The following is a 25024-nucleotide window of genomic DNA, read 5'->3' as shown; positions in this document are numbered from 1 at the left end:
TTTCATTTGTACCAAAATTAATTGAAATTGGACAAACAGATCCTCGGGTTAAAATTTTGACCTCACTTTGTTCGATCAATACCACAATAGGTTGGTAATATAATCGTAATACTGTAGATATCTCTGTTAATGGGTACAAATAATGCGATACCTACTTGTCATGAACTTATGTCAGTTACAATATTGTGACGTCACAGCTTGTGGTGAAAGCTGTGACCTTGATCGTGGTTTTGGATTATAATGCCGAGTATGGCCACAGTCAAAACTACCACCTCCTAATCATTGTACTAGTAGCCTAATGTAGAGGATGGCTACATTGTGCTATCTACATAACGAGAGGCACACCTCAGCAAGTCGCTCATTATTTTGCTTCCATGTAAAAAGAATAAAAAGAAAGAGGAGTAATTAAATGAGTTTAAAATTAATGAATAATAATGATTCATTAATATTGGAGAGGCTTAACCCTTGGCAGGCCAGATGGGTTTCTAACTATATCTATCGATTGGGAGCTTTGCGGTGTAGCTGCACCGAGGGGGTTAATGGTCTCTAGCCAAGATTACGACACGATGTACCCCATCTTTTCAACTGATGTGTGGAGAATCCTACTACCCTTGATCCATCTTCACTCTGGACAAATCCTGTGGCGGTGGAACTCCTTAACTTGGAGACAGCATAAATGGAATGAGACGTTAACAACAACAACTTGGCTTGTCCTGAACAGCAGTCAACCATTATGAGGACCTTTGCTTTTCCTTTAAGGCATACACCCTTGTAACCTCCAGCTAGAGGTGCGGCAGTTAAGAAAGTATACGGCTTCATCAGTTTATTCAGTCTGTACGAGTATATTTCTTTGTATTGAGTGTAGTACTTAATTTAGTCTGTGACACTGTCCAGGTAGGACTGGTATAGTCCGATTATACCAACACCAAAAGTAAGGGATCAGATACGTAGGGATAAGAGAGAAGGGATTTGACGGAGGGGGCCTTAGACTGACGTAGAAGGTAGAAGCTCCGTCTAATTTCTTTTTAATTATTGAACTTTATTGCTTTTTTCTCTCTCTCTTCTTTCCTCATTTGCTTCTTTGAGCTTATCAGACTTGTTTCATCGGAATGCCTCATGGCAACTTTTTTAATTCGGTATTAGCTTTAACGTTCTCTCTCATTTTTCCCTCCCTCGTCTCTCCTTCCTATCCGTCCCTTCTTTATCCCTTTTCCCTCAAGGGATTTGACGGAGGGGGCCTTAGACTGACGTAGAAGGTAGAAGCTCCGTCTAATTTCTTTTTAATTATTGAACTTTATTGCTTTTTCTCTCTCTCTTCTTTCCTCATTTGCTTCTTTGAGCTTATCAGACTTGTTTCATCGGAATGCCTCATGGCGACTTTTTTAATTCGGTATTAGCTTTAACGTTTCTCTCATTTTTTGCCTCCCTCGTCTCTCCCTCCTATCCGTCCCTTCTTTATCCTTTTTCCCTCTTAAATCATTACATGAAAGTAAAATCGAAAAATCAAATCAAGAATAATAATAAACTGAATATTAAACAAATTAGGTAGGTACATAACTAGGTACTGATTTTCTTTAATCACGATCGAATAAACTATAGGCTGAAAAATTCCCGGAGGGACGGACCCAGCTTGTTCTCTCTCTCTCTTCTTTCCTCATTTGCTTCTTTGAGCTTATCAGACTTGTTTCATCGGAATGCCTCACGGCAAATTTTTTAATTCGGTATTAGCTTTAACGTTTCTCTCATTTTTTCCTTCCCTTGTCTCTCCCTCCTATCCGTCCCTTCTTCATCTCCTCTCCCCTCACTCTCTCTTTCCAAGACATCATTTTCAGCTTTTTCTTTGCTATAACTTCCGTCTTCCGATTACTCTCTCCCTCTCTCCTCTTCAATGCTTACTCAAAATAACATTTTCCCAGCTCGCTCTGTGATATTTTCAGTTTTGTAATTTCATGTCTGTTAAGTTTATTTTGGATGGATGGGATGTTTTTTTCACTTCACTTGGTCTAATTGGATTCAGGGACGATGCGATGGGTTCTTCGTAGTTTTATCTGATGTTCCTTAACTTCCGTCTTCCGATTACTCTCTCCCTCTCTCCTCTTCAATGCTTACTCAAAATAACATTTTCCCAGCTCGCTCTGTGATATTTTCAGTTTTGTAATTTCATGTCTGTTAAGTTTATTTTGGATGGATGGGATGTTTTTTTCACTTCACTTGGTCTAATTGGATTCAGGGACGATGCGATGGGTTCTTCGTAGTTTTATCTGATGTTCCTTGGCTGTTCTTGTGTTGGCTTCTGAAAATCTGAAATTGTGTTTTTAGCTCCTTTCAAGTTGAAACTGTGGAAATTTGTTCCTCCCCATTTTCCTGCAGTTTGCTTTATTTTGAGCGTTCAGTTGGGAACTGGGTCAATTGGGAACAACGTGTCAACACGGAGCAGTTTTTGGGTCAACTTTTGTGATGTTCCTTGGCTGTTCTTGTGTTGGCTTCTGAAATTGTGTTCTTAGCTCCTTTCAAGTTGAAACTGTGGAAATTTGTTCCTCCCCATTTTCCTACAGTTTGCTTTATTTTGAGTGTGGACTTATTTTGAGCGTTCAGTTGGGAACTGGGTCAATTGAGAACAACGTGTCAACACGGAGCAGTTTTTGAGTCAACTTTTGATTGATGTTCCTTGGCTGTTCTTGTGTTGGCTTCTGAAATTGTGTTCTTAGCTCCTTTCAAGTTGAAACTGTGGAAATTTGTTCCTCCCCTTTTTCCTGCAGTTTGCTTTATTTTGAGCGTTCAGTTGGGAACTGGGAACAACGTGTCAACACGGAGCAGTTTTTGGGTCAACTTTTGATGTTCCCTGGAATGTAAGTTGGCAATTCGGGAAATTAGCTTGTAATTTTGTGATCAAGAGTAGTATCAAGACAAGAATTGAACATGAAGAAGAACAAGAATCCAATTTCCAATGTAGCCCCATATCATATCCCATGTTCCAATGTTATAATTTTCCTTCCAGTGTAGGCCTCGATACTTTCCTTCAAGGTCAAGAGGTCATCCAACCTTTGAACTCAGGGAAAGCCTTGCACTTGAAAAACTACGGCCACATGACAACGATAAAACGTACAAAGTAGGAAATCAGGTTGTAGTAGTGGGCACTAAGCGTTTGAACATCGATTTGTAGCCTTTTGAAGTACCTGTAGGTAGTAACTAACTATTATTTAATTATTTTCCATTGCCGCGTTGCTTTATTATTACCACATACTATTCGAACCAAACCTGTGATTGTAACAATTAAGATGCCACCGTATGCATGGTAATGACATCATTATAATTATTTTCTATCCGAACTAACGGTATCCTAGAATAGTCATTCAGGACTGGACTTCTGACTACGTCTTTGTCAGATTATCATCTCCGTTTTTATTTCGTACAAACAATTGGTAACTTTAGACTCGTGTGGTCTGTGTCGTAGCATATGCAATTGCTCATCCGTCCGTCCCGTTGAATATCACTCATCAGATGGGCAAGAAAAGTCACAACACTTTGCACACATTAAGTGCTGGGACGCTGGATTAACATGATTTAGGAGTTTAAACAACCCCTTGGCTACCCAGAAACAAAATCCGCAGTTTGGAAGCCTTAGCTTGATTGGTAGCGCGACTGCCTTGTAAGCGCTAGGTCGATTCCCGAACAGGGCGGACTTTAGCTTGAACGGAATAACTGACAATGTGCGTTTTCGGAACTTCTGCCTTTCTTCTATCTTGTCCTCTTTAACGGAATTACTGACAATGTGCGTTTTCGGAACTTCTGGCTTTCTTCTATCCCGTCCTCTTTGGCTTGCTGGACGATAAGACCTTGGTAGTTACAGTTCCCTCTATCAAATGTTTTTCCTTACATTACCCATCCTATTTCCCCATTGCTATAATTACCGTACCTACTCGGCTCTCACAGCTGTGTGTACGGATATTAATTAGACTAACGGTATTACGGTACCGGAATAGTTTGGGATGGAAATTCCCGGGGAAAATAATGATAGATTGGACGCATGAGTCAGTGAGTCAATCAGTTGAGTCACTGACCAGTCGGTTGACGAGTGAGTTATCATTCCTCTTATCAGTGTGAAGATAGTAATCATAGTGACAGTATCTGAGGAGGCAGTAGTCATGTACAATATTGTACATGTTTGTATTTTATTCCCAAATGCCTATGCCATAAGTGGGCAAAATCCTATTCCCAGCTGTTGGGCTGGTTGAGGGTGAGGGTGGAAACTTTAATTGAGAGAGTGATTGGTGTCGATGAGTGTGAGAAGAACGAGAAAGATAATAAAATGTGTGGAATGAGAAGACGGAGACTACGTCTTTGTCAGATTATCATCTCCGTTTTTATTTCGTACAAACAATTGGTAACTTTAGACTCGTGTGGTCTGTGTCGTAGCATGTGCAATTGCTCATCCGTCCATCCCGTTCAATATCACTCATCAGATGGGCGAGAAAAGTCACAACACTTTGCATACAGTGCTGGGACGCTGGGTTAACATGATTTAGGAGTTTAAACAACCCCTTGGCTACCCAGAAACAAAATCCGCACTTTGGAAGCCTTAGCTTGATTGGTAGCGTGACTGCCTTGTAAGCGCTAGGTTTTAGGTCGATTCCCGAACGGGGCGGACTTTAGCTTGAACGGAATTACTGACAATGTGCGTTTTCGGAACTTCTGGCTTTCTTCTATCCCGTCCTCTTTGGCTTGCTGGACGATAAGACCTTGGTAGTTACAGTTCCCTCTATCAAATGTTTTTCCTTACATTACCCATCCTATTTCCCCATTGCTATAATTACCGTACCTACTCGGCTCTCACAGCTGTGTGTACGGATATTAATTAGACTAACGGTATTACGGTACCGGAATAGTTTGGGATGGAAATTCCCTCGGAAAATAATGATAGATTGGACGCATGAGTCAGTGAGTCCATCAGTTGAGTCACTGACCAGTCGGTTGACGAGTGAGTTATCATTCTTCTTATCAGTGTGAAGATAGTAATCATATAGTCATTGTCACAGTCAGTATCTGAGGAGGCAGTTGTCATATACACATATAGATGTATTTTATACCAAAGTGTCATATGTTATATCAAACATGGATACGTCATAACTTCATAAGTCATATCTTTCAGTGTTCAACATAGCACAAAGCCGGAAAAACTTCGGCTCTGTTGGAAACTGAACTCGGGACCTCCGGAGTGCAAGTCCTGCGTGATACCACTCGGGCACACGTTAAGACGAAATATTGGCACACATCTTGGCAACATACGTTTCTCACATGTTTTTCATGTGGTCATATACGTTTGTATTTGTATGTATAACAAACTAATTAACTTTGATTGTTATTAGGGCACTTGATGCAGGGTAGGTAATAAAATTGTTTGATAGTTTAACGTCACTGTATAGCTGCTAAGGTTTTTAGTGACGGGGGGTTTACCCTCCATTCGGTAACAAACTACCCCCCTCCTCACATGAACCTCATCCACTTTGAGTGGGGCCGGGAAAAACCAGCAGCACGAGACTCCCCAGATGGTAACCCATTCGGATACTAACCGCGCGCAACGTTGCTTCACTTCCTGTCCTACTCTCTTCGATTTCAGAACGATAAAGTCGCTGTTGGCGTTGCGTTGTACAGTTATGACTTTTTGACGTTCCGCAACATTTTACATGAGATTCGACCATCCATTCAATTTTTTTTACCAAAGTGCATATCTTCCATTCTCTTTCACGTAGGGCACCGATGGTGCCAAACAATGTGAACTCCCTGTACATTGAGACAAAGAAAATCTCGACGTATTAATAGACAAACACATCACGGTGTGATAAAAACATTGAAAGCAATGTCTTTAGCATTGAAACATCAATTAACGAAATATATAAAAACCGAAAGATTTTTTACAACATCACTCTCCTAACTCCTTTGTAGCCTGAATCCCATTAGTGTTTTCTGTTAAAGACTTACACCATAAAGAAATGTACATAAAGATTAGATAGAATAGAGAACAAATAAAATTACGATGGCCCTAAAAAAAAAAAAAAAAAATAGCCAGCCTAGTTAGCTTGGTTGGTAGCGCGTCTGCCTTGTAAGCGCTAGGCCGCGGGTTCGATTCGCACCCGGGGCGGATTTTATCCTGATGGGATATTGTTCGGTCTCGGAACGGCTTTCTCCTATCCTGTCTTCCTTCTCTCTTCGATTTCGGGACGAAAAGACCATAGCAGTTACAGTTCCCTCTGTCAAACCTCTTACAAAAAAAATGCTGTCTCCGGGCGCCTTTTGTGATCAGCCCTGCCCCTTGTCTTAGCTCCTCCCCACACCCCCACCTTTCTGTATAACCCTTCCCCCCCTCTCCGTTCTACCCTCCCACCCCTTTCCTCAAAATCGTAACCCCTCTCCCTCTATCCCTTCATTCCCTTTGTTTCTATCATCTTTTGCTATTTCTCTACCCCTTCTATTTTCTGTCTTTTTTGTGCCGATACCCTCCTCTCTCTCTCCCTCTCTCTCTCTCTCTCTCTCTCTCTCTCTCTCATCCTTTCTATCACTTTCTGTCCCTCTTTCCAAGTACCATTCTTTCCCAGTAGCCCAGTACCATTCTTTCCCTTTTCTCGGGGACCATTATTTCCCTGTACCACTCTGTGTTTGTTTGATGAAATAAAATAATAATAATTGATTCTATTCTTCCCATGTACCATTCTTTCCCTCTGTCTCAGTACCATTCTTTCCCTCTGTCTCAGTATCATTCTTTCCCTCTATTCCCTTTTGCCCACTATAGTAAAAACGGATATATCCGTTTTGCTCTTTCGACCCTTGTATCGTCATTACAAATACATTAAATTCAGATTAAGACGAAGAAGGAGATGAGGGGAAATAATAGGGGGAGGGAGAGGATAAATGAGAATGTGTGGAAAGAAATGGATATTGTATAGGAGCGTGTAGGAGAGTGAGAGGAGAGAGAAAAGAGAAGGATAGAGAGAGCGCGCAAGGGAAGAGGAGGTTTATATGGTAGAAATGGGGAGTTGGGAGTGAGAGAGAATATTGAGAGAGATTCAGAATCGATAGAGAGGCCGAGGGAGGGAGAGAATGTGAGATAGGGGGAAAAGAGAAATTTGGAAATAATAAAGGTAGAGAGAGAGAGAGAGGGATACTTTTAGAACAAATAAAGAGAAAGAAATGAGAGAAAGGGCGGGGAAAGGAGAGAGAGAGAAAGTATGTGAAAGATGAAAAGAGACAGGAAATAAAGGGAGGAAGGGAGAGAGAGAGAGAGGGAGACGGACAGAAATATCTAAATTGTGATGTAAAAGTAAATATCGTTTGACAGACATAAAGAGATAGTGACAGAAAGAGAGAGAGAGAGAGAGAGAGAGAGAGACAGAGAGAGCGAGAGAAGGGATTGAGGGAGATAGAAAGAGAGAGTGGGGCGGGGAGGGTAGAGATAGAGAGGAAAAAGGGATTGAGAGGGAGAAGAGGGGAATAAAAGCAGTACTAATGTAAGAGCATACACTCACTGCATACAGTGTTACAGTGTATTGGAAGAGACTGTGTGAAAATCGAAAAATGAGGAGGTAAAATAATTCGCAGTTATGAAAAACTTTTGATATCCCCCAATAGTGACTACCTATAATGGTATTCAAAGAGAAGGAGTTTTCGGAGAAATTCCGAGTGAGGCGCTAGGCAGGTAGCTTGTCGCCGAATGTAGGGTAACGTAAAACCCGTCACTAAAAACCTCAGTTATACAGGGACACATTGAAGTCGAAACTTTTTATGCCACAATTTTCTGTGGTTTTGAAGTCGAATTATTTTCTGTCTTAATTAACACCCTGTATGGTGCAACCCGATAATAAGCATTGGAAGAGAGGATAGGAGGAGGTGCAACACATTGCTGTAAGAAAATCAGATAGTCACACTGCTGGTGTATGTGCAACCCGACAGTGATAATTAGATGAATTTTTCATGCGCTCAGCGCAAACTTCTGTTTTTAGACGCGAGGAAAAGTTGGTACAGTTTCTTACGATAAGGTAAAATGGGTGTTGGAAACTGGAGGTAAAGTTTGGTAAATTGGCAGAGGTTTTTATGGTAAGTTTAAGAGATAGGAGCAGGGCCATATCCAGGATTTGGGGTTGGATGCTCCGAGTGAGCTTTGCTCGGAGCATTTGATGTGACGTCATCGTGTACGCGAGCGTATGCCGTGACGTCAGAGTTCAAGATTTACCGGTATTTTTATAATCGATTTATCTCGGAATCTCGAAGTCGTAGAAGAAACAGAAAAATTCCGTTGTTCCTTATTTTTCCTGCTCTTTAACTTTGAAACATCACCCAAGTAAGCGCACTGTTCTATTGTATAAGATACAGAAGGTCTATACTTTTTCCAACCCAGTCGCTTATTTTTCCTTCCGATAGGTAAGTATGTCTACCATGGGAATAAACTTCTCATTGTTCAGTACCTTATAAGATACAGAAGGTCTATACTTTTTCCAACCCAGTCGCTTATTTTTCCTTCCGATAGGTAAGTATGTCTACCATGGGAATAAACTACTCATTGTTCAGTACCTGTAGTAAAAACTGCGGGATTGCGGGATTGGAAAAAGGTGCGGGATCCCGCGGGATTGCGGGATTGCGGGATCCCGCATTGCAATCCCTAGGTACGTGCCAACTTTAAGTCCTATAAAAAGTATAAGTTAAGTGTGAGTGTTGGCAAACCAAAAATGTCATTTAAGAGGTAAAATTTGAATGAATAATTTATGCACCCAAACACGTGGCTTGCTTAGTCTTGTTCCTTCTTCTCAGGATTAAGTCTGCGGTTCCATTGGTTGCATATGTTTTATCTTTCGATTCAAATTCTTCGAAACAGGGTCCACACTACTGTTGGAAATGTCGTAAGTCATGTAAAATTATCGTTGCTTTGTGGTTTTTTTTTTTTTTTTTTTTTTTTTTTTTTTTTTTTTTTTTTTTGCAAAAACAAAATTTGCATTTAATTTTCAGTTTTAATTGGTACCACCCTTCCTCTCCGTGTTTTTCCTACCTTATGGTTGACTTGATGTCATGATTAATACTTACCTATGGAGCATTATTATTTCTTTACGGTTCATTCTATGTATTCACCGGCATTCTATGAACCTCTACTATCGTAAAATAATTCGACCCAAGCAAATAATGAATCCTCGGAAACCATTCATAATTTCATACAACTAGCAACTAACAATACAAGCATGCAGGGGCCATAGTGGTAGGCGGTGCAGTCGGTAAGTCCTGTTTGTAGGTTTGTACCACCAACCACTAGAAGTAATTGAATTACCCATAATGAATCCTCGGAAACCATTCATAATTTCATACAACTAGCAACTAACAATACAAGCATGCAGGGGCCATAGTGGTAGGCGGTGCAGTAGGTAAGTCCTGTTTGTAGGTTTGTACCACCAACCACCAGAAGTAATTGAATTACCTATTTTTTGCAATTCGCAATTATTTCCTACCTGGGTTGAATCGTATATGTTTTGAGCTTGAAACTGTTCCTAATTTCGGAGGTGGATAGCTGGATAGTGAGCTTCGACTCAATAGTCAATAGCTCAATCCGAGAAATTGACCAATGTAGGGATATTTAGTTTGCTAAAATAATGAACATTCCGCGAAACTGACATTTTGAAAACAGTAAAAAAAGGTCAGTACTGTCAGTAGAGACCTTTAGCGACATTATTGATGAATCTGACTCCTTGACGTGGTATGATCGTCGGTGGTATGGTGGTGGTATGGATCAGTGTACAACAAATTCGGGACAAAACGCCCCAAAATGGAAAACTGAACGGGACGCCGGGACACCCCCTGAAATCCGGGACTGTTCCGGCCAATTCGGGACGTTTGGCAAGCCTAGAAAAATCAGTGGTTGGAAGAGCTCTTTCAGGAGAAATCTGCCCCTGAAAAGAAAGAAAGAAAATAAGGAGGAGCAGGGGAAGAAGAAGGAGAACTGGTTTGGTTTAACGAAAAGTTCTTTTCAATCCGTAACTAGAGTAAGGGGGTAAAGGAAAGTAAACACATTTAAAGTCAATATTTAAGGGTATTTGAGTGAAATTTCGAGTGTATGGCCGCCATACACGCCTTATATGGACGCTACGCCACTGCTAATACTTCAGCTGACTTCTGAACTGTCCCCTACTTTGTGCCCTATGTCACCTGTGTCTCATAAGCTGATTAACTGCTAACTGCTTAACACAGGCTTTTTTAACACGGAGAGTTTTTTCCCTCCTAATGAAGCTGCTATTAAAAGTTTCAGACTCACTCTGGCAGTATAGAGTAAAATTCTATTCTGTTATCATGTTATATTCTACTTGTGTGTGTCTCTGTCATAGATTGTTTTGTACATACGTAGTCTATCCATCTCAACTCATGAGACTAGAAGGGCTGGTGATTGATCAGCTGGTAAATATTGTCTACCCAAAATTGACAACCTTCTGATTTTAAATTGAACTTTTGACGATTTCACGATGTTGTTCTGCCCATGTTTTTTGACACTTTTCTTTCTAGTCTGTTCTTTCTTATTCTTACCGTAACTGTTTTCACTGCTCCCGGGTGATGGAAAGTAAAAACAAATGAACGGAATCCATTTTCTTGATTAGACAACACACTCCGTTCCCTGGCGAAACTGAAAGAAGAGAAGAATCTTAACTCCTACTTATGATAATGAGTGCTAACAAAAAGTTACCAACTGCAACTCACATGGTATATCCACGATAGCAGAGAAATAAGCAGAGATATTCAAAACAACATCCATGTTGGTAACACTCAAGGGAGAGACAATGTAGTGGGGGGAGTAAACTTGAAATTGGTGAAAACAAGAGAAAACGAATGCACAATAAACACATTGGGAACATAATAAATGTTACTTTAGTAAGTTACACCACACCCACACTTGAGATGTGTGATGTGAACTGCACACAACTTTGTAAGACAGATCCACGGAAAATGATACATTACTTTCCTTAGTACAGGATAAGGAAAGTAAAAGGTAAAAGAATAATTCATGGATAGATACATACCTAATAATTAGATGTCCTAAACAACAAAATAAATGATTTAAAATAAGAACCATGTATCTGCAGTTAGACTGTGTAATTTTCCTAATAGGGACATAAAAGGGACTCACAAAGTCTAGGAATATTCAAAACCTCCCTGGTAAAATATCTTGAAGGCTCACGGTGAAAGAAAAATCAGTGGTTGGGTGGAAGAGCTCTTTCAGGAGAAATCTGCCCCTGAAAAGAAAGTCAGAAAGAAAGTGGGGAGGAGCAGGGGAAGAAGAAGGAGAACTGGTTTAGTTTAACGATAAGTTCTTTTCAATCCGTAACTAGAGTAAAGGGGTGAAGGAAAGTAAAACAAAAGTCCGTATAGGTAACCAGGAGAGGGTGATGGAAAGTAAAAACAAATGAACGGAATCCATTTTCTTGATTAGACAACACACTCCGTTCCCTGGCGAAACTGAAAGAAGAGAAGAATCTTTCCAAAGGCGCCTCTCTGACAAAACATAATTTCTCATAATTTTCCCAGAGAAAACAGATAGGGGCTGAGGAGGAGGATGAGGAGGAAGAAGGAGGAGGACGAAAAAAAGAGGGACGAAGAAGAAGAAGGAGAAAAGAAGGTGCAGGACGAAGAAGAGAAGGAGAAGAGGAGGAGGAGAAAAAATTCAAGAAGAGGACTTTGGATAAAGGAGGAGAAGAAGAACTTGAAAAAATTGCTCGGGAAAAAACTTTTTCTTGGTAGGTAGTTTTTACTTTCCTTATCCTATAGGAAGGAAAGTAATGTAATCGGGTCAAAATTTCGATGGTCAGTTTTTAGTGCCAAAACACGTTTTGAGGTCCCTAGAGCCTAAATCCAAAGTTTCAGCCATTGGTCCGTGGGTGTGTCTGTCTGTGTGTCTGTCTGTCTGTCTGTAAACAAAATATTAGTACTCTTAAAATTGATACCAACTTTACTGGTATACCTACTGGTTAACGTGTTGGACTTTGGATCTGGAGGTTGGTGGTTCGAGTCCAAGTCAAGTCATAAAATTTATCCTGGTGTAATAATCGAGGATCGATATTTGTGACATGCATTTAAATATGCTTTTAGAACATTTATTTAACGATGTATTTTACAGAATTTAAATATGCTTAACACAATTAAAAATTCCTTCTAGTAGGTACCCTTAAAAGTGATTTCAATATTTTTTGACTGGAACGCAAGTTTTGCCAATAAGTATGGACGAGACGTATAAAATTGCACCGTTTTCATATAAACTCAGACAAATGAAAGATCAAGTAGAACAAGTAGTGTTAAAAAAAAAAAAAACAACAACAACAACAACAGTAAAAGAAATCCAACAACAACAACAACAACAACAACAACAACAACAACAATGCTGCCGGAGTTGAAAAATAACTCCTACTTATGATAATGAGTGCTAACAAAAAGTTACCAACTGCAACTCACATGGTATATCCCCGATATAGCAGAGATATTCAAAACAACATCCATGTTGGTAACACTCAAGGGAGAGACAATGTGGTGGGGGGAGCAAACTTGAAATTGGTGAAAACAAGAGAAAACGAATGCACAATAAACACATTGGGAACATAATAAATGTTACTTTAGTAAGTTACACCACACCCACACTTGAGATGTGTGATGTGAACTGCACACAACTTTGTAAGACAGATCCACGGAAAATGATACATTACTTTCCTTAGTACAGGATAAGGAAAGTAAAAGGTAAAAGAATAATTCATGGATAGATACATACCTAATAATTAGATGTCCTAAACAACAAAATAAATGATTTAAAATAAGAACCATGTATCTGCAGTTAGACTGTGTAATTTTCCTAATAGGGACATAAAAGGGACTCACAAAGTCTAGGAATATTCAAAACCTCCCTGGTAAAATATCTTGAAGGCTCACGGTGAAAGAAAAATCAGTGGTTGAGTGGAAGAGCTCTTTCAGAAGAATCTGCCCCTGAAAAGAAAGTCAGAAAAAAAAATGAGGAGGAGCAGGGGAAGAAGAAGGAGAACTGGTTTGGTTTAACGAAAAGTTCTTTTCAATCCGTAACTAGAGTAAGGGGGTAAAGGAAAGTAAACACAAGTCCGTATAGGTAACCAGGAGAGGGTGACGGAAAGTAAAAACAAATGAACGGAATCCATTTTCTTGATTAGACAACACACTCCGTTCCCTGGCGAAACTGAAAGAAGAGAAGAATCTTTCCAAAGGCGCCTCTCTGACAAAACATAATTTCTCATAATTTTCCCAGAGAAAACAGATAGGGGCTGAGGAGAAAGTGAGGAGGAGGACGAGGAGGAAGAAGGTTAGAAAAGGAAGAGGGCGAAAAAAAGAGGGACGAAGAAGAAGAAGAAGGAGGAGAAAAGCAGGTGCAGGACGAAGAAGAGGAGGAAGGAGAAGAGGAGGAGGAGAAAAAATTCAAGAAGAGGACTTGGGATAAAGGAGGAGAAGAAGAACTTGAAAAAATTGCTCGGGAAAAAACTTTTTCTTGGTAGTTTTTTCCAGTGTAAAACATCTTCTTGTGCTTTTCATTTTGAAAATTTTGCAATTCTTTTAAAGAGAGGTAATTAATTTCCGCATCTCAAGGCGATTATGATAGACGTGGCGTTTTGATTATGAAAATTAAAATCTATGAACAGCAGGGTAGAAGGGCTAATTATCGGCCTGCGCTTTCCCGGGAGGACAAAATGACAGCATCAACAGCAGGGTAGAGGGACTAATTATCGGCCTGCACTCTCTCGAGTCTCTCGGTAGGACAAAGTGTCAGGATCAATTGAGTGCTGGTTGTCCATTCATTAGTGTCTCGATTAGTCACAGCTCTTCTATTGATACCGAGGGTGAGCGAGGGATACGATATTGCTTACTCGTTAATTTAGCTAAAGTAGCCTGATTTACCTCCAGCCTACCGGGGTGGCACTTGTCAAATCTATTGGTAAATGAAGTGACTTTGAACCAGGCTTAGTGTCTCGATTAGTCACAGCTCTTCTATTGATACCGAGGGTGAGCGAGGGATACGATATTGCTTGCTCGTTAATTTAGCTAAAGTAGCCTGATTTACCTCCAGCCTACCGGGGTGGCACTCGTCAAATCTGTTGGTAAATGGAGTGACTTTGAACCAGATGATTTTATATTTAGTTTGTGTATTTGTAAGTCGTTTGTTTGCTTCGTCCTAAGTCCTAAACAGTTTGTCTAATTTTGAAATTAGATTTTGATTCCGATCAGTCCTTTGGCGGCACTTTTTCTGACTGTGTTTTACACAGTGAGTTCTTCTATTTGTAAGTCGTTTGTTTGCTTCGTCCTAAGTCCTAAACAGTTTGTCTAATTTTGAAATTAGATTTTGATTCCGATCAGTCCTTTGGGGGCACTTTTTCTGACTGTGTTTTACACAGTGAGTTCTTCCAACATTTTTTGGACCATTTGACAAAAACAATTAACTCAACTCCCTTATTTTCTGTTTCAGGTATGTCGATTGTGAGCTATACTAGACAGGGTGTCCATGTTGGTATTCTAAAATAGATTAAACCTTCTAGTAATTAGAGATCAGTGGTCAAATTGAAACGAAAAACGCCTGTATATATTCACGTGAGTAGCTAACTGTTAGTACGTACTCTAACTTTGTTCTTGGCGTTCACAACTCAACTGCTCAGCACAATTAGCAGATTATCATGAACGAGACACTCTGTATACAATGTAAATGTAAATTGTAGAGGTAAACATGATATCTGCATTACTGAGTTTACACTTGCAGATAGTAGATACAGTTAGAAAGATTATGAACGATTTTAACACCCTGTATTATTTTACATAGGAAATATATCAATATTTCACCTGAGAATTGTACATAGTTAGATACATTTAAGAAGATTATGATCACCCTGTAATATTGTACCTGAGAATACAATTGTAGATAGTTATCGCCTGAAAATCTAAACATATGAAAATTACACAGACCAAGGCCAGCCATTCACTATGAGGTAGACCTGACAGGTACACCTGATCAGGTCCGCCTGTCAACTTGTAAGCTTCCGTAATGCTGGGGTGGCCACTGGAGTTGTGATATGCTTTTAACACGAAAAAGGTGGTCTAACGCTTTCATCGCCATGGTTATCACTTGCCATCTTTGCAATAATAATAAACAGTAATTAATACTAGTCACATTATATCGTACATACTTACTTGTTATAAAACTATACTCGAGTGCAAAAAAACGGGGATAAAATTTGCCTTTTACACTTTGTATTTTGTGTGCAAATCGAGATTTCGTGCTCTGTGATGCACTTTTCGAAAATTGCATCTCGGATTTAATGGTGTATTTCCCTACAGAGCGACGAGGTTAGGTGCTATTTAGGATTCCTTGTTTGCATCAGGATTTATTAGGATTGGAAATGCTTATTAGATGATGATTCTTACATGACAATTTTAAGTTTGGTTACATGAGGTGCCATTCGATATGATTCTTAGATGTGTTGGAGCAATTCAATAGTCCTAAACTAAAACGGACGCGGCACACAAGGGATCAAGAGGAAGACAAGACAAGAAGAGACCGCCTTAACATAATAATAGTGTTATTAGTTATTAGTGATGCGGAAGAAAAAGGAGCTAGAAAGGAAGGCCAAGATTGAGATGGATGATGTCACGAAAGAACTGCAAATGGAAGTCAGAGGGTGAAGATTTGGAGAGATGCAATGAACACCAGAGTTGAATGTAGGAGGATTTTTGAGGAGGCCAAGGCCCATCCTGAACTGGAATGCCATAGAACAATAACAATCTAATAAAATCTGTCAGTAAAAAATCCAAATTTGGTAAGGTAATGGATGAAATATTTGCTAAAGAAAGGCCAAAGAAATACCTGACTTGCAATTTCGCCAGTACTTATCTTCAGTTCCTCTACGTAGGTCTAGGTCATCACTAGACTAACGTTGCAGCTCTATGTGCTAGTGTTTACTAATGCAGTCCTATCTACAGTTAGAATAGGGAGAGATGCAATGAACACCAGAGTTGAATGTAGGAGGATTTTTGAGGAGGCCAAGGCCCATCCTGAACTGGAATGCCATAGAACAATCTAATAAAATCTGTCAGTAAAAAAAATCGAAATTTGGTAAGGTAATGGATGAAATATTTGTTAAAGAAAGGCCAAAGAAATATCTGACTTGCAATTTCGCCAGTACTTATCTTCAGTTCCTCTACGTAGGTCATCACTAGACTAACGTTGCAGCTCTATGTGCTAGTGTTTACTAATGCAGTCCTATCTACAGTTAATCATGTACACATAATATCTGTTTATGTGGCTATGTACATAATATATGTGCTTATCATGTACACCTATCTACCTATGTATGTGAACAAATGAACCTCACACTCTTACTCTCTCGGTGCAAAACAACAACCGTGTAAATCACGACATCGGTCAATATGCCACAGAGTTGAGAAGAAGAACGAAGAAAAAGAAACACAAGAAGCCAAAGAAGAAGAACTTTAGAAGCAGAAGAAGGAGACGAAGAAAAAGCAGCTGATGCAGCAGAAGAAGAAGAAGTTTAAGAAGAACCAGAAGGAGAAAAAGACGGAGAATTAGCAACAACAGAAGAACGAAGAAAAAGAAAGGAGAAGCCAAAAGACAAAGAACTTTAGAAGCAGAAGAAGACGAAGAAGAGGCAGCAGAAGAAGTTAAAGGAGAACCCGAAGTAGAAGAAGAAGAAGTAACAGCAAAAGAAGTAGAAACCACTAAAAAAAGTACAAAAGTATTTCACTCACGATCAGCAACGCGCTAGCACGAACTGATGAAAAAATAATAATAGAAAACAATAAAATAAATATAATGAGAATAGAAGAAGGGGGAACAAACAGTACAAGAAGCTAAAGATAGCATACCGGTAGGTATAAACAGTAATAATGATAGTCATACTAATAATGATAAGTAGATAATGGAATATGAAGCAGAGATTGATGTTATCAGAAAAGCATACAAGTATAATATTAATGAGTAATAATTATGTCTATGGCTACCGTATATGTTCCAATAGTAGTCATACGGATTGTAGTTACCTCTATGTTAGGTATCTGACTGCATAACTATTATGACTATTAGTCCGTTCTGTTGTTGAAGGACCGGGGAATTACTTTGTCAAGGAGAACGGTAAACATGGAGTAGACCAGCGTCTGAGATTCTCTATATCTATAAACACATAGACAGTGTAGACTAGTCAAGCTAATCCCTACTAGGGATTCCTCAATCCCTTATTATCCCAGACCAAAAAAAAGGATAAAAATCAATTCAGTAAGGATACTGATAAGAATCCCACATTAAAATGCTTTGTTTTTCTTTCAAAGAGGGTTTTGATTCTTAAGTTCAAATAAAAGAACTGGATAGATGTTCCGCAACATTTTACATGAGATTCGACCATCCATTCAATTTTTTTTACCAAAGTGCATATCTTCCATTCTCTTTCACGTAGGGCACCGATGGTGCCAAACAATGTGAACTCCCTGTACCGCAACCTTGCTTCACTTCCTGTCCTACTCTCTTCGATTTCAGAACGATAAAGTTGCCATTGGCGTTGCGTTGTACAGTTATGACTTTTTGACGTGCCGCAACATTTTACATGAGATTCGACCATCCATTCAATTTTTTTTTACCAAAGTGCATATCTTCCATTCTCTACTGAGTTTACACTTGCAGATAGTAGATACAGTTAGAAAGATTATGAACGATTTTAACACCCTGTATTATTTTACATAGGAAATATATTAATATTTTACCCGAGAATTGTACATAGTTAGATACATTTCAGAAGATTATGATCACCCTGTAATATTGTACCTGAGAATACAATTGTAGATAGTTAGATACAGTTAGAAAGATTATACACTTTGTATTTTGTGTGCAAATCGAGATTTCGTGCTCTGTGATGCACTTTTCGAAAATTGCATCTCGGATTTAATGGTGTATTTCACGAGGTTAGGTGCTATTTAGGATTCCTTGTTTGCATCAGGATTTTTTAGGATTGGAAATGCTTATTAGATGATGATTCTCACATGATAATTTTAAGTTTGGTTACATTCGATATGATTCTTAGATGTGTTGGAGCAATTCAATAGTCCTAAACTAAAACACAAGGACGCGGCACACAAGGGATCAAGACAAGACAAGACAAGAAGAGACCGCCTTAACATAATAATAGTGTTATTAGTGATGCGGAAGAAAAAGGAGCTAGAAAGGAGGGCCAAGATTGAGATGGATGATGTCACGAAAGAACTGCAAATGGTCGAAACTTTTTATGCCACAATTTTCTGTGGTTTTGAAGTCGAATTATTTTCTGTCTTAATTAACACCCTGTATGGTGCAACCCGATAGTAAGCATTGGAAGAGAGGATAGGAGGAGGTGCAACACATTGCAAAATCAGATAGTCACACTGCTGGTCAACCCCCGCCAAAGGTGACTGAAACTCTTTCTTTGCGATTTTCTTTCTATTTGAAGTAATTGCTAACCTTTTAATCACAAAACTGTACCTCTATGTGCAACCCGACAGTGATAATTAGATGAATTTTTCATGCGCTCAGCGCAAACTTCTGTTTTTAGACGCGAGGAAAAGTTGGTATAGTCTCTTACGATAAGGTAAAATAGGTGTTGGAAACTGGAGGTAAAGTTTGGTAAATTGGCAGAGGTTCTTATGGTAAGTTTAAGAGATAGGAGCAGGGCCATATCCAGGATTATCAATCCACTGCTGAATAAAGATAACGATCTTTACCACCAAATTCTCTTATTTAAATTCGTTTTTAAAGAAAATAGAAATTACAGCGTTTGTACCGTGAAAATAGAAACTTGTGGATAAAAACAAAACAACAAAAAATTAAACAAACAGAACATGAATTATTGGTGATAGTATCTACGACCAGGTTGGTCACTCAAAAGGTTAAAACCAGTCTATTGGAGGAACACAGAGGATATGTGCTTCCTCGAACAGAACAAACGAGTGAGCTATGCTAAATCCTTATCAGATAAAGATCATGCGTGTAGCGATGTGATGGATGGATAAATGCTCACTCGACAATAATTACAAAGTCACGTACCCTGATAATACTTCCAAGGATATTCTAAAATCTAAACTAATCCCTAAACAAAGAACTTGTTTAGCAACAGACTTTTAGTACCTACACCTCCCTGTACATTGAGACAAAGAAAATCTCGACGTATTAATAGACAAACACATCACGGTGTGATAAAAACATTGAAAGCAATGTCTTTAGCATTGAAACATCAATTAACGAAATATATAAAAACCGAAAGATTTTTTACAACATCACTCTCCTAACTCCTTTGTAGCCTGAATCCCATTAGTGTTTTCTGTTAAAGACTTACACCATAAAGAAATGTACATAAAGATTAGATAGAATAGAGAACAAATAAAATTACGATGGTCTTTTTTTATGAACTTAAAATGAAGATCGAGTTAAATTAAGGGAGAAAGATAGGCAAAGGAGGGTTGATAAACAGTATAATGACTTGTTTTTGAGAGGAGAGAAAAAAAGTTACCGACACAAAAAGTTGAAGTTAATAAAAGAAGAAAAAACTAATAGCATCAGTATTAAAACATAATCCCTTGTCTTGTAACAAGTACTATCAAAAGTTAACTTTGTATTAACAAAACACAATACTATCAAAAAGTTAACTTTCTATGAACTGGAGATGATAGATAACTACTTCATACTTCATGATGATGGAGAAATTTGCTCAAGGTGTAAAAAAATCCAGGATTTGTTACGAAACTTGCGCTTACTTAAATTGACCTTTATCACTCTAGTTCCGCAACATTTTACATGAGATTCGACCATCCATTCAATTTTTTTTACCAAAGTGCATATCTTCCATTCTCTTTCACGTAGGGCACTGATGGTGCCAAACAACGTAAACTCCCTGTATATAATAATAATAATAATAATAATAATAATAATAATAATAATAATAATAATAATAATAATAATAATAATAATAATAATAATAATAATAATAATAATAATAATAATAATAATAATAATAATAATAATAATAATAATAATAATAATAATAATAATAATAATAATAATAATAATAATAATAATAATAATAATAATAATAATAATAATAATAATAATAATAATAATAATAATAATAATAATAATAATAATAATAATAATAATATCTTTATGAATGGTGTTATTATTATTTTATTATTTTCTGTTGTGATCATTGTTAAATATCTCACACACAGCCAAAGACAAGCGAAAGCACATACTGGAAGAGACAAAATTTGGATTTGTTCGAAGCAAAATATTGATGTTTCTCTCTCTTCCTCTCCCTCCCAACCTTTCCCTCTCTCGCATCCCTCCTTTTACCATGTACATTTCTTCCATGTGTGTGGGAAGTGATTGGAATGAGTAGGAGAGAGAGAGAGAGAGAGAGAAAGAGAAAAAAAAAACATCTCTTTGTTTCCCCTTCCTCAACTTTCTCCTCTTCTTCATCCTATTGTCTCTTTTCTCTCTCCCTCTCCCTTATCTCGGTATTCTTCTCTCTCTCCCCTGTCTCCCTGTTGTTCTCTCTTTCTCTGTATTCTTTGCATTCTGTTTCTCTTACCTACTTATTATCCCATTCTTCATTTCTCGATCTCTCTCTCTCCCTTTGTTTTTCCTTCTCTTTCTCTTCCTCGAAATTTAATTTGATTTTGATATTTCGCCAGAAGTGTTTTCTCTCTCCTTCTTCCCTTCTCCCTTATCTCTCTCTCTCTCCCTCTCCCTCTCCCTCTCCCTCCCTCTTGCTCTCCTCGTCTTTCCTCCATCTCTTCCTACTTTCTGTCCCTCCCCCTCTTCCTTACTCTTTTCTTTGTTTATTTCTTGTTTCACAGTATAAAGCTTTAAGCTGTTTGTTTTACAACCAAAACACTCACAAACCATTTTAATATGTACTTGGGTCGAGAGAATGTTCTTGAACCTCGCCGGTAGCATGGATGTGAGGGTTCGAATCCTTGTCAAGGCATGAAATTTTGTTCCCTGGGTTTTAGGACTATGTTCAATATGTACTTTTTCCTCCTCGATAGTTTGATACTTCTTTAGTTTGTCTATTTGGTATTGGTATTAAGTCTTGGTTTCTGTGTATTTCTTGATTTCATGTAAACTAATCAGTGATCAGTAGGAATAATATTCTGATCCTAAGAAGGGTTGGGACTAAAAATAAAGCCTCTATTTTCCTATTACTATGAAACAACTAAGCCTTTTGTTGGTTGTCATTTAATCTCGTCTGAGCGTTCAGAAATTTGAGTTTAGAGTAAACATAATCCTACTGTTATGGGTGACATGTGTAAAATGAAACAGGTCTGCTTTTGTAGATTTAAAATGACTACGGGAGACCAAAAATACCCAAGAATCTAAATCTAATATTATTATAATTATAACTAATAACGATATGTCTTGATATTTTACTGTACTACTGTATTGAAAATATGTATCTATATCCAAATTATTTAATAGCACTACTTACGAAAAAAAAATACAATTCAACTGTCGAGACACTATAGGCTAAAACAGACCAAAATGAAGAAAATGAAAAAAAAAAAAAAAATAGATGAAAAAAAAAGAACGTTTGGAGGGATTTGAACCCGCTAAAACAGATCCATAACCGTGGTCCCTCTTTCGAAACCCCTCAGCGGATCACTCTCAAATTCCTCAAAACCCATTGCCTGGTGTACTCCGCAAAACATTCAAACCCCCTACCCGACGCAATGATAGCTTTCAGCTGATGCTACATCGTATAGCGTATAGCTGCAACTGTATCTACGTGTGCGAGAGCTGTTCATGGCAAATGTAAGCCATAAAAAGCTCTATCCTTTATTTAAAGAGACCGTGTACTAGTGGTTGCATATACTCTCTGCCAGGCGCTGGAATGCTCTCAGATTGCTCTTTGCAGATATGAAGGAAAATCACGTAGCTCCTATTATCATGAAGAGTAATATAAAAGGAAAAAGTTTCTCTTTCAGTGATGAATGAAAATTTCCACGTATAGTTCATTACAAGCATCCGCGTATGTGCGAGGTTGATAATACTTGACAAGGTTTTTCTATTGTACTGATCCAAGAAGGGGAAAGACTGAAGGAGTCTTTAAACTTTTTAAAGAGTGGTTCTCATTACTTGTTGGTAGACAATTTTTGTGATGAAATTGGATCTAGAAAAGGCTTTGCAAATGTAAATTTTTATTGGTAAAAGGCAGTAAATGAATCCCTCCAGAGGGCTTTTTTGCCCTCCAGGCATTCCAGAGAGAGCAACATTAGGTAAAGTCAAAGCGTGTGTTTCTGACACGAGTTCCTCCCAGGCGGGGGCCGTAAACAATACGCCCGTATATCAAGGTCACACAGTATCCTTCCGTATGTGACAACAAAAAATAATATAAAAGGAAAAAGTTTCTCTTTCAGTGATGAATGAAAATTTCCACGTATAGTTCATTACAAGCATCCGCGTATGTGCGAGGTTGATAATACTTGACAAGGTTTTTCGCGGAGGCAATAAAGCTCCCGCGTGTCAGTTTTGTCGAGAAATTCAAAGTGCCTTTCAAGAAAAAGCCACCCAATAGAGAACTTGCCGAACAATCGAGGTTATAATTGACATAAGCACTTCTTCATAAAAGGTTCCCCCTATTATGTGAGTTGAACAGCAACAGGAAAATATCATAATACCCCGAGTTTTATGAGTTTCTCCTATACGTACATAGGTTGTCATCATCGTGTTTGTTTGGAAAATTGCTTTTCCTACGTTGTTAACGCTCTCGCTTTCTCTGTACAATGCGCGATGTTGACTTTCAATTGTGACAGAGTATTTAAATATCGTGAAAAGGGAAGGAAGGATTTGGGAGGAAACGTGAGTCTAAAAATAGAGTTTTCCGTGGGCGTGGAAGATATTTTCGGTGAGATTTTCAATTTTTGGACTGATAAATTACCGGTAGGGAAATGATTGAAGACGAGGAAGGTGTGGTGCAAGATATTATTTTTTAGTGATCAGTTGATGATGCTTGAGTCAGTAACTATTGAAAGAGCTTCCATACCATTTATTTTACATGGGTGGGACCAAAGAGCACTAGTGAATCATGCAAACACCAGCCAGATCCATGTATAAATTATCAAAATCAAATCAATTTGTACTAAGAGCTTCAATGTACACAAAAAGCCCAAAGTGACTGAGGTGTAAGGCAACCTTAACCTTGAGGGCGGAGCTTCAATAAAAGAAGCAACTGCAGACGAACTGCCAACACTCGCACAATTCAACGTTAGTGATGTTTAGCAATCAGTCAAATCAAGAAGCAACTAACAGCAAAACCCAATGACAATGGCACAGTCCAAACGTGATCCCAATGCTGTCATGCGACATGTGTGACTTGGTGACAAAGTAGCTCAAGTATCAAGCACCATACGGGTTATCCAAGACCTTGGTCTAGATTTGGCTGAATTTTCAGTCCTGCGGGTGAATTGTACGAGGAAAATCAAGGCCAATTTGAATCGAAGTTACGAGGTACCCCCACTGTTGGGGGTACCCCTTCTACTGCGCCAAGTCGCGAGTCGCGAATTAAGTGATGGATTGACAATTTGCTGAGTTCTGGTGATGAGTTGACAAGTTGCTGAGTTCTGGTGATAGATTCTTTATCATTGCCACTATTTGTTTTTCCTAAATTCACCCGTTCTTCGGCACTATTACGTATAATTCAATTCTTATTAAATAGACTCTGTGCATCAATAAGTTACAGATCTACCTATGCTTCGTACAAATGTATTGATGAAGCATCTACCTATGCTTCATACAAATGTATTGATGAAGCATGGCAGAGATATTACGTGTATACCTATCATAATCATTTGTGTGTTTCAATAGATAATTAACAAGCACATCGTGTGCAATTAACAAGTTAAACACGATTATTATAGTATTTTAATTATATGATGTATGCTAGTGTAGATTCTGACATGCATTAACACTAAATGTTAGATTCTCATTGATACTTCGCCTTATCTTTTCAATCGTCTCTGTATGGAGTTGTTCTAGGATAGACCAGTGTGTATTTTCAACACTTGTTGTGTCGTGATTTGTATTGGAATGGTAGTCACACTTGTGAGATCATGAGATGTGAGTGTAGTAGTTTGTAGTGCCACTGTGTTGATTGTATTTTCTAGGCGTTCGATTTGAATCTTATGTTGTAACTTCCTCTCTTGACGATAAGGATGGGATTTTGGATCATTAGATTTATAGATTTAGATATTACATCATTGAGTAGTAGGTACTTTGTTTACAATGTTGAGATGAGACTGAAAAGTCCTTTTACCTTAGCTGTGAATACAAGTCTTATGTGTATGTGTACGGGTACGGTAATGCATCTGTCTAGATTCTGTGTCCAGTTCCTGAAAGTGGTAGTGTTTTAGATTTAGATGATAATATATCAAACGTGCCTCCTAAGTCTTAATACACTACTCTAAATTTTATGATTTGGACTCGAACTTCCAGATCCGAAGTCCTCCGCGATAACCAATACACCACTGAGGTTGGTAACTCTTTCTAATGAGCTTTTTGTTTTGTCTTGTTACAGGTAAGGCAGTGCGAATTTAAGGACCAAATGGCAAAAGTTCAATACCAGATTCAACGTGGACCTATGTAAAAGTTTACATCAATATTGAAGTCAGACAGATGATCTCTGATTTTTCGTAAGTGACTGATACTGGACCGTCACCCGTCAAGACACAAACCACGGCGTTGCTCAACTTACGTGTTCTGCCAGGAACCAGTGCATCCAACGTTGTAGCGCCGCTGGCGATCTTATTATTCCATTTGACCTGTTTCAAATCTAAAATCCTTCCCGTATGTTGCAAAGAACATACACTTGGAGCTACATACATAAGAATATGTGTATATGTATTTGAAAATAGCTCCAAGTATGTACATTCTGGATATTTATAAATTTAAAGTCAATATTTAAGGGTATTTGAGTGA

Source organism: Diaphorina citri, unplaced genomic scaffold (genome assembly GCF_000475195.1).
Source record: "Diaphorina citri unplaced genomic scaffold, Diaci psyllid genome assembly version 1.1 scaffold114, whole genome shotgun sequence".
Classification (NCBI taxonomy): domain Eukaryota; kingdom Metazoa; phylum Arthropoda; class Insecta; order Hemiptera; family Psyllidae; genus Diaphorina; species Diaphorina citri.
This window is presented reverse-complemented; position numbering follows the sequence as displayed.